Source organism: Arachis duranensis, chromosome 4, assembly GCF_000817695.3.
Source record: "Arachis duranensis cultivar V14167 chromosome 4, aradu.V14167.gnm2.J7QH, whole genome shotgun sequence".
Lineage (NCBI taxonomy): Eukaryota > Viridiplantae > Streptophyta > Magnoliopsida > Fabales > Fabaceae > Arachis > Arachis duranensis.
In genome coordinates, this window is record NC_029775.3 from 111,729,294 (window position 1) to 111,741,797 (window position 12,504).

Genomic DNA, 12,504 nt, shown 5'->3' on the forward strand with positions numbered 1-12,504 from the left:
AAAATATTTTTATTAAAAAATAAAATATTTTTTTAAAAATTAATAATACATTGTTTTTAAAAAAAAGTAGAAGCAAAAACAATTTTTAAATGTTTTTACCAAAACTCAATTCTAATTTTTCCTCTAAATCCTATTGCTCTTAGAAAATTTCCTCAAGCTGCTGTATCTTATTATTTGATTATATTTTCTGTGAGGATAAGTGGATAATCCATACGTGACTCAGGTGATGAAATTGAAAATGAAAGCATGTTAAAATTGTTATGTTTTGAGGAGCTGATCTTTTTTTTTTGGGTGACTAAGGAGTTGATCTAATCTAAATAGATCACGTTCATACTTTAGTCTAATTCTTATTTATTTTTCAATTTTTATCTAACTTTCATTACATTTCGATCTTTTATGTATACGAAAGATCATATTATCTATCCTGGAAGGAAAATTAAAGAGTACTCAATATGACAAGTTCATAATATAAATATCAAGTGAAATTCTAGCTGCACTTTCCTGCATTTAGTTTTCTTATCTCTTTTTTCTTAAATAATAAATTTGTTTCTACATAATTAGAGTACTATTTTAAATTAATTTTTTCAAAAACTTTAGTCACATATTTTAATTAGTATTGTTTTTTAAACTTTAATTTTAAACATAAATCAATTTTTTTATCAAATTATTCATTTATATAAAAAAGTTGATATAATTTTTTTTATAATAAAGTATATTTTTTGTCTCGAAATTGGATAAAAGTTTAAAAAATATTCTTAAATTTTATTTTGTTTTAATTTTGTCCCAAAATTTTTCGATTTACATCAAATATATCCTAACGGCTAATTTTTCAAAAAATTTAAGATCAATTTAATAACAATTTCATAAGAACAATTTTCAATACAAGCAAATCAAGCATAATTTTCATGCATAATTGTTAGATTAGTCTTAAATTTTTTAAAAATTTAGTTGTCGCTTATATATTTGATGCAAAGTGAAAACTTTTGCAACAAAATTGAAACAACATAAAACTGAGGGATATTTTTAAAATTTTTACCAAATTTCAGGGACAAAAAATATATTTTATTATTTTTTTTAGATTATTATGTTTTTATTAAATATTAATAGGGATTAATTTATCTAATTTTTATTGAAATTTAATATGAAAATAGATTTGTCTAACAAAATAAAATATTAAAGATTAAGTTAATATTTAAAAGTTGTTAAGAATTAAAGTGTTTAACTTAATAATGTTACCTAAATAATTCTCTTTAATAATTATATAAAATAAGGTAAAAAATATATAATTAAAAATTATAAATATACGTATGTACTTTTGTTTTTTATTTTTTTTATAACCATATTATATATTTGTCCATTTCAATTGTCTATAACATTATCTTTCAAATATATGTATATTAAATTAAAATAAAAAATTTGATGAGCAAATTAATTCAAGAAGTGTGAGTGTATGACACTGATGGTAATAAAATTTGTGTGGCAAAGACTTTTTGGCATGCGCTGATATGCCGGAGACATAATTGAGTTATGTATCTCATGAAACATTACCACTTTGTCTTTTTTTTTTCATTTTTGCTATTTTCCTCTTAATAACAAACTATTTAAGTAATAGACTTAAACATCGGTTTTTTTATTAATTGAGTACGAAGAAATTATGCTATTTGAGCTATAATTCATAGGGATGCTTCCATAAAGACGTAAAAACGTCCTTTTTTTTTAAGATATGTTTTAATAATTAAAATTTAACACATATAATCACTTAAATTATATTATTTTTGTCAAAATTAGGTCAGATAAATTAATTTAATCGAAAAATAGTGAATCAAATTTTGAATCCGTCTAAATTAATATTATTTTTTATAAAAAATGACTATAATACCCCTATTATATAAAATGACTAAAATACTCTTATTATATATATTAATTTTGAGAATTCTAAATTCTAATCCTTTACTTCTCTGCCATTATAGGGTTAATAATACAATTTAATTGATTATATGTGTTAAATTTTAATTTTTAAAGAATATCTTAAAAAAAGACGTTTTTGACATCTTTATCTAAGTGGCTCCCATAATTTATTGGCTACTTTTATCTAGTTTACACTGTAAACGAAAACAAAAATATATAAAAATTAAAAAAATTTATATATCTCGTTTATATTAAAAATCATCTCGTTTACAGTATAAATGAGATAAGAGTAGATAGCGTATTTTTGTAATAATTTTTAAAATTATTTATTTTAATAAATAAAATATTTATTTAATTTATATAAATAAAACCCCCTAAAAATCACGATTAACCCATTTAACTAATTAAAGTAATGCATTTCATGTATAATTTTTCTTTCTGTTTGTGGGTGCATGCTAAGGTCAGCTATCTTGTTTTCTATTAAAATATCTCAACATATGATTTAAGCCAAACATATTCTTTCTCTTGTAAAATTTGGAATTGTAAATACACTCTTAATATATAGAAAACGACAATGAGTTTCATCCAAATAAAGATAAAAATATTATACGGACATTGACGTACGTATGCATCGTGCTTATTATCTACAACAAGCCAAGACTAATATATTCAACAAGATCATATCATATATAGTAAGTAGTAATATTTGTCCGATGATATATATATATGTTCACATCAATATATATCAATGTATAGTATCTGATATGAACAGGTAATAATCGGTTACGAGTTATAGCTCGGCAACGTACCATTTACAATTGTAACCGACCATTATACTTAAATCGGCATTTATATTTTTCTCATAACGTCGGATACACGGATTAATGCTCGGACGTTATCTAAAAAACGGTCACTTACGACCAACCAGTTATAAGGTGGAAGACAGAGACCAAAGAGGTATGCAATCTTTGACAGATAAAAACTCATACTCATAAATCTCTTACTGACTTGAGCGTCGGAGTATCTTTGCAGGTACCCACAACCTCAGTTCTGATTGCCGCGCTTCGTACTTCGATCACAAGGAGTTTCACCGACCTTTTTCGGAGAACGAGTTGTGCTCCGGTGTCAACAGGTCAGAACATTTGGCGCTAGAAGGAGGGCCGATTTGAGATATCATTCGGCACAAATACTCAATTCTCTATGGCTGATGTTCCTCCTCTCACCCCGTCCGAGCTTCTGAGGATGGTGACCGAGCTTCAACAAGCAAACCAACGGATGGCGGAGGATAATCAGCGAATGCAAAATCAAATCGCGCAACTAGAACATGCTCGTCTGGAGCACAATAATAATAACCGCGAAGAGCACGGAAACGATGAGCGGCGATCGCTTCCGACTCACGTCTCTGACACACCACAGCAGGGACATGACGAGGAGGAACGGAATGAAGAGAGCCAACCTGAAAATGAGGGGGAAAACCCCGACAATTCTGTAGGACCGTTCACAGTCGAGATAATGAACTTCCAGCTACCCAGACAGTTTACTTTGCCGACCACATTAACCCCATATGACGGGCTGGGAGACCCTAAACAACATGTTAAAAAATTCCGATCAATCATGATTGTCAACGGTGCTTCTGATCCTATTTTATGCCGATGTTTTCCTTCTTTTTTGGATGGTCCTGCACTTGACTGGTTTTGTTCTTTGCCTGCAGATTCTATCTCACGCTTTCAGGAGCTAGCCAAACAATTCGAAGACCATTTTGCAGCCTCGGCGATATATCTCCACGATTCTGACTACCTAACAACCATCAAGCAGGGTCCACAGGAAAGTCTAAAGGACTATATAACTCGGTTCACTAAGGTCGCCATGAGTATCCCAGACCTCCATCCTGAAGTGCATCTTCACGCCATTAAAAGTGGCCTTCGTCCAGGAAAGTTCCAAGAAACTATCGCGGTAGCTAAGCCAAAAACTCTAGCTGAATTCCACGAAAAGGCCAAGGGGCAGATAGATATCGAAGAGCTTCGCCAAGCACGGAAATCAGAAAGGTCCCTTCCTAAAGACGACGAAAGAGCTCGCGATGCCAAAAAGGGTTTCAAACCAGTCCCACGTTACGAATCATATACCCAGTTTAATACCAAGAGGGACGATATCATTAAGGAAATTCTGAATTCAAAATTGATCAAACCTCCCCGCAAGGCCGGAAATTACCCTGAACCCAAGAACATTGACAAATCAAAATATTGCACCTTTCACCAGAAGCATGGTCACACAACTGATGAGTGTATAATTGCTAAGGACCTCCTAGAACGATTGGCCCGACAAGGCCATCTCGATAAATTCATCGCAGGTCACATGCAGAAAAGAACGGTATCCAACTCAGAACAACCCTCAACAGGCCAGTCATCAAAAGAAAAGGATAAGACCCCAGCTCAACCACGGGGAGTAATCAATTGTATTTCAGGAGGATATGCCGGAGGGGGAAGTACCAGTTCAGCCAGGAAGCGGACGTACCGAGCTATGTTAATGCTGGGGGATCTCGACCATAGCTCGGAACCAGTCCCGGACATTCCCGAATTGACATTTCATCCTACCGACGTTAATACCAAGCACACAAACTACGACGACCCTGTAGTCGTCTCTATCCAACTAGGAGACCTTATTGTTCGGAAAGCACTGCTTGATCCAGGGAGTAGTGCTGATGTCCTTTTTTTTGCAACATTTCAAAAAATGAAATTGAGTACTAACATTTTACAGCCATACTCAGGAGACCTGGTCGGATTTTCAGGAGAGCGGGTCCCCGTCCTGGGATCTGCATGGTTGCAAACCACACTAGGCGAACAACCACTATCCAGAACGCAGGACATTCAGTACCTTATCGTAGACTGTTTTAGCCCTTATAATGTTATTTTAGGAAGACCTTTTTTAAACAAATTTGCTGCTATTGTTTCTACATATCACCTCTGTGTCAAGTTCCCTGTGCAGGATAATAGGGTTGCAACCATACATGGCGACCTCCAGGAAGCTCGGCAGTGCTACAACATAAGTCTGAAACCTCTCAGACGAAACACCGAAACTCGGATCAACTCAATACAATCCGAGCAACCCATCATGACAGAATTGGACCCAAGAGCCGACTTTCAGGAACGTCCCATGCCTAATGAAGAACTTCAAAAGGTCGCCCTAACCGACGATCCATCAAAGTTCACATTCATCGGAACATCAATGGACGACGAGGCCAAGATAAAGATAACTAATTTCTTACGGGCAAATGCCGACCTCTTCGCATGGACTTCAGGAGACATGCCAGGGATTAGTCCGTCAGTAATCACTCACAAGTTAGCTGTTAGTCCGGCAGCCCGACCCGTTTCCCAAAAAAAGAGAAACCTCGGCGCCGAGAAGCGATCAGCTTCCATGACTGAGGTCAATAAGCTCCTTGAAGCAAAGTTCATCCGTGAAATCAGATTCACCACTTGGCTGGCAAACGTCGTTATGGTAAAAAAGAATAACGGTAAATGGCGCATGTGCGTCGACTTTACTGATTTAAATAAAGCATGTCCAAAAGATGCTTTTCCTTTACCCTGCATAGACACATTGGTAGATAACTCTTGTGGGTATGACACTTTGAGTTTTATGGACGCATATTCGGGTTATAATCAGATCCTTATGCATCCATCAGACCAAGAAAAAACAGCTTTCATAACTGAATATGGAAACTACTGCTATAATGTTATGCCTTTCGGTTTAAAGAATGCAGGGGCAACATACCAACGACTGATGAACAGGATTTTCGAGCAACAGATAGGCAGAAACATCGAGGTATATGTTGACGACATGGTCGCCAAGACCAAGATCGGCCAATCCCATACTGAAGATCTCGAGGAAATATTTGCTCAAATCAGACGCTATAACTTGAGACTGAACCCGGAAAAGTGCGCCTTCAGCGTAAAAGGTGGAAAATTCCTCGGATTTATGCTGACAAGTCGGGGAATCGAGGCAAACCCAGAGAAGTGTCAAGCAATACTTGATATGCGCAGTCCAAACTCAGTAAAAGATGTACAAAGGTTAACAGGAAGATTAGCGGCGTTGTCAAGATTCTTACCATGTTTGGCCCTGAAATCTTTCAATTTTTTCCAATGTCTAAAGAAAACTACAAAAAGCTTTTCTTGGGATGAGAAATGTGAAGAAGCATTTTTAAGCTTGAAACACCTCCTGTCCAAGCCACCTGTTTTGCAGAAACCAAAGCTCGGCGACCCACTATACCTCTACTTATCCGTCACCGAGATGACTGTTAGTTCGGTTCTTGTCACAGAAAGCAGCAAAGACCAGCAGCCGGTATATTTTGTCAGCAAGACACTGCAAAACGCGGAACTTAGGTATCCAAAGCTTGAAAAGCTCGTCCTAGCACTCATATTCTCGGCAAGACGACTCCGACCTTATTTTCAGAGTCATACAGTTATCACCCGAACAGAATATCCACTACGACAAATACTTTCTAAGCCTGAGCTAGCAGGGCGACTAACTAAGTGGTCAATTGAACTGTCTGAGTTCGACATACAATTCCAACCAAGAGGGTCTGTTAAGTCACAATGCCTGGCTGATTTTGTGGTAGAATTCACCAACACTTCATCCGATGAAAGAAGTCGGCTTTGGACACTGTTCGTTGATGGAGCCTCAAACCCTCAAGGGGCAGGAGCAGGAATTCTACTAGAAAGCTCGGATGGTTTAATCCTTGAACACTCACTCAGGTTTTCATTTAAAGCCAGCAATAACCAAGCCGAATACGAAGCCCTCATAGCTGGGCTCAGGTTAGCCATTGATTTAGATATCCATGATTTAAAGGTTTACTGCGATTCGTTACTAGTCGTGCAACAAGCAAATCAAAATTTCCAAACAAAAGATCCAATTCTTTTGAAATATTTAAATATTGTTCAAACCTTATTAAATAAATTTTCTAAAATAGAAATTGCCCACATAGCTAGAGAACAAAACCATAGGGCAGACGTTCTATCAAAACTAGCAACAACGCAAGCACACACTGCCACACTTTTACAGTCAACCTTAGACAGACCGAGCATTGAATCAGCAAAAATTTTAAATACCTTGAGTAAAAACAGTTGGCAGGAACCTTACATTCAATACCTCCGTAACGGCTCTGTTCCGGAGGAAATTGAAAACAAAGGTAAATTCAGAAGACAAGCTTCTTTTTTCATCTTGATAAATAATACTCTGTATAGGCGAGGTTATTCTCGACCATTGTTAAAGTGTTTAGATAGGGCAGAGGCCGATCTTCTCTTAGCCGAAGCTCATGAAGGAATCTGCGGGATACACTGCGGAGCTCGAAGCCTGGCACAAAAAGCTCTCCGCGCAGGTTTTTATTGGCCGACAATATGGGAGGATAGTAGGCATAAAGTCAGAACGTGCGACAACTGTCAGAAACACTCACCGATCATTAACATGCCTGCCGAACATCTCCATCAGTCAGTGGTAAGTTGGCCGTTCAACAGATGGGGAATAGACATTCTTGGCCCTTTCCCCACTGCTCCAAGACAGGTAAAATTTTTGGTAGTTGCAATAGATTACTTTTCTAAATGGATTGAGGCCCAGCCGCTTGCAAAAATCACCTCATCACAAATGATAAGCTTCGTATGGAAATATATAATTTGTAGATTCGGTATACCAGGCCATATCGTCACTGATAATGGTCGGCAATTTACTGACAACACTTTCAAGGAATTTTTGCAGAATCTAAAGATAAAGCAACACTTCTCTTCTGTCGAACACCCGCAATCCAACGGACTAGCGGAAGCAGCAAATAAGGTCATCCTGCAAGCATTAAAGAAAAAGCTCGGCGACGCAAAGGGCCTGTGGGCCGAACTTATCCCAGAAATTCTATGGGCATACAATACAACAATCCACTCAACGACCAAGGAAACTCCTTTCAGGTTGGTCTACGGATCCGAAGCAATGATTCCGATGGAGGTGTCCCAAGGCTCCATGCGTACGATAGCCGAAGATCATGATAAAGCTCGGCAAGCAGAGCTCGACCTAATTGAAGAAATTAGGGAAACAGCAGCAATTCGGCACCGAGCCTTGCAACAACAGGTGGGCTGCCGATATGCTCAGAAAGTGGTTCCAAGAACATTCAACAGCGGAGATTTAGTACTTCGAAAGACTGAACAAGCTCGCCGACCTCCTTCTCACGGGAAGCTCACCGCAGCTTGGGACGGCCCATATCGAATTTCTGAGGTAGTGGGCCGAGGAGCATATAAGTTGGAACAACTAGATGGCACTCAAATCCCCAACACATGGAACATCAATTCTTTGAAACAATATTACAGTTAACAAATAAACAGTATACCAGTACTCTTTTTCCCACCTTGAGAACTTTTTTTTCCCAAAAGGGGTTTTTTCCTCATTGGGGGTTTTAATGAGGCTGGTTCACCTGACACAAACTTGTACAGGTATCACTTTCAATAACATTAATCTTTTTTAATATATATTTTTCATGCCATTCTACAAAAGTAATATTCCTATGAAAGGGAATAACTATGAAACAGCAAAGTCGCATTATTATACGAATGCGCAAAATATTACAGTCATCAAGCCACAAAACGGCAACATCAAAAAATTGATTAGGCAAACAACAAAACCTAATCCATCAGTTTATAATCAGACTACTGCACTTCACAAAAAAAAAACGGAAATACATTCAGCAAAACCCACAGAACCCTTCAAAAGGAACAAACTCCTAAAAAACAGATTACTCGGCAAGGTTATCGTCTCCTTCCTCAACAACTTCCTCGTCGTCTACGAGTTTACCATCTTGAATTACTTTAGAGGATCCATAAGACTGAAATCCCCGCCAGGCACAAGGAACTTCGCCTGATTAACAGCTCGCTCAAAGCCTTCAGCAAAGGCGTCCAAAATATCACCTTGCTTATTTTCTTCAAATTTCTTCATCTTGACAGATAATTCGGTGAGCCGATCATTTACGCTCGAAAGATCATTTTCTTTTTCTTTCAACAATGCAGAAATTCTTTCATGACACTCCTTTTCAACCTTAAGTTCAGACTCAGCCTCAGATAATTTCTTCTTCAAGTCCTTGGCACCTGCTTCACTGAGCACCAATTGTTCCTTTAACTTAGCAATATTGGAAGCCTCAGATAGTCCCTTCTTATGTCTCTTTTCTTGGCTACGGCCAATACTGGCTAACCGAAATCCTATGACCTGAAAGCATAAAACAATCATCATGATAGGCAACAGAAATGAAAAGAAAGACACGAACCATCACAAAAAAGAAGAAAAAGACGAGAACAAGTAAAGGAAAGACACGTTACCTGCAGGTACTGATCAATACCTAGGTCTCCAACCGCGTCCACCCGACTCCTATCTACCTCCGACTGCACAATTTCATCCGATACAACACTAAAGGGAAATTTCTTGCTCCATACAGAGGAATTTTCTTCTTCCCCCTCAAACGCATATAATTTCTCTAGCTTCGAAAGAGAATTCGGCAAATCACCAAGCTGCATTTTCTCCTCTTCAACCCCACCCTCGTTTTCAACAACTGCATCCGACTTCCTTTTCTTAAAAACAATACCCTTCTTCCTCGGTGGGGGCTGATCCACCTCAGCACCACCATCCGCCTTCTCGACATTTGATGAAGATCCCTCAAAATTCTTGCTTTTGAATCGAGATCTCAAACTAGAGGCAGTCACTCCAGGGAAGTTACCAGCTACAACATTCATAAGGAAAAAGTCAGCAAAGCCTAAAACAGTTAAAAATAGCTTTTAGAAGAAGATGGCTTCCAATTTCTCTCACCAAAATACTCTAATACTACGGCTTTATTTTCCTCCCACGGTAGCAGGTCAGACACAGATATCAATCCACCCTTGTCAACCATCTCAATCAAAAACGAGATTATACACTCATTCCGACTATTGATAAGGTCGGGACCAAGAATATGTTGCGGATGACAACACCAGTAAAGCGGAAATTTCTCTCCCAGGTTTTCGTCAAGGTAAAACGGAAACTCTTCATTTACTGATTTAACTTTCAGAAACATTTCTTTGAAATCCTTGAACGACGATTTATAAAGTTTGAAAATAGAAAATCCAGGGGTACTGTTCAAGTTAATCCATAAACCCTTCCATACCCCTTTAGCTTGGAACAAAGAAAAGAACAGTTCTAAGTCTGGTTTAATTTCAAGAAAATCCATCAAAGCTTCAAAACATCTTATAAAAGCCCACCCATTCGGATGGATTTGGGAAGGGGCGCAATTCAATTGTTTCATCACATTACATTCAAAAAGAGAAAACAGAAGTTTAACCCTTAGTTCCTCAATCATGCAACTATAAACATAAAAATATTCAAAGCCATCTTGCCTATGGAAAACACGATCTGACCGGCTGCATGGCAGCAACTCTATATGAAACCCAGCCCTCATTACCCTACTCATATTTATCCGCTTCACACTATCAGAATCAGAAAATAATGAAGCCCGTATGTGAACATCGTCGTCAACCCAATCATATTTCCCAGCATTTTCAATTAGGGGTAACACATTTTTCTTCTTTTCACTCATTTTTAACAAAAACGAAAACCAAAATTATCAAGAGATAGAAGTAGATGAAAAAACTGCACTAACCTCTTCTACTCATTTTCAATAAAAAGCTTCTGCCCTCAGACTTAAACGCAATGTCAATAAAGAACTTCAGAGTTCAAACTCAAGCATCAATTTAATTAACCTTTCCGTTCCAAAATTAAATCCCATCCACACTTTCTAAAGTCACTTCAACGGTCCAAGATTAACGTTGGAAGTTGAATCAGACAAGACATTAAATTAACACAATAACCAATAAAGCAAACTGCTACAAAAAAAAAGGGAAAAAGAAACGGTAGAAATCTGATACGCCACGTTGACCTTGGGGGCTAAGCATACCGAGCTATAACTCGCTAAATCAATAATAAGCTCAACCTGTCCTCCTCAGATCAGGCCAAACTTGGGGGCTGTGATATGAACAGGTAATAATCGGTTACGAGTTATAGCTCGGCAACGTACCATTTACAATTGTAACCGACCATTATACTTAAATCGGCATTTATATTTTTCTCATAACGTCGGATACACGGATTAATGCTCGGACGTTATCTAAAAAACGGTCACTTACGACCAACCAGTTATAAGGTGGAAGACAGAGACCAAAGAGGTATGCAATCTTTGACAGATAAAAACTCATACTCATAAATCTCTTACTGACTTGAGCGTCGGAGTATCTTTGCAGGTACCCACAACCTCAGTTCTGATTGCCGCGCTTCGTACTTCGATCACAAGGAGTTTCACCGACCTTTTTCGGAGAACGAGTTGTGCTCCGGTGTCAACAAGTCAGAACAGTATCTAATTAAGATGGTGGGACATGTATATAGATAAGACCAAAGGTTGATTTTTAATTTTTAGCGAGTGCTAGAAATAGTAAGTTTTGTGATTTGTAGTCATTAATTAATTATTATTAATATTTTTAATGGTATAAAATTATATTTAATAGTATAAAATTATTCATTTTTTTATAATTAAATACGAACTAAATTTTAATAAAAATATTGAGCCAGACCATAGACTTTTTCTAATTTTTATACTTTCGCATGGCAAGAAAATTAAATATGTAACTAGTACTAGTAAATTAAGGTTCATGCTTCAAGTTACAAGAGAGGTTTTCAACTACTTACAAATTGCTAGCTATGATAATGTTTCATAAAACACTTGATATAGTTGTGTCTTATTAAAAGGTTAATACTTCTACTTTGTTAATAGTATATAACAAAATAATATTCTGTAATGTATGGATAGAATTAATAAAAAATAGAATTCAATTTTCTAATATTTTTATTCTCTTCACATTTCGAATCATAAAGATTAAATTTTATTTTTTTTATTATAAAAAATTATAATATTATCATAAAATTATTTATTAAAAAAATAAATTAAAATACGTATATAAAAAATTATATCTCTAAAAATAACTAATATGTAATTTCATTAAGAATTTAATAAAAATAATTTTGTTTAGCTAAAGAGTTCTATTAATAGTCAATAATTTAAGTAGAATAATTACTTAAATATAAATGTACGTATATATACTTTTGTTTTTTAATTTTTTCATAACCATATTATATATTTGTCTATTTCAATTGTCTATAACATTATCTTTTAAATATATGTACATTAAATTAAAATAAAAAATTTGATGAGCAAATTAAACTAAGTGACACTGACAATAATAAAAATTTGTGTGGCAAAGATTTTTTGGCATGTGCTGGTACCCCGGAAGCATAATTGAGTTCTGTACCTTCCCATGAAACATCACCTTTTTGTCTTTTTTTCATTTTTGCTATTTTTCTCTTAATAACAAACCATTTAATTAAAGGAGTTATTTAAATAAAAACGTTAAAACGTCTTTTTTTTAAGATATTTTTTAATAATTAAAATTTAATACATATAATCAATTAAATTGTGTTATTTTTATCAAAATTAGATTAGATAAATTGATTTGGTCAAAAAATTGATAAATCAAATATTAAACTAGTTTAAATAAATAT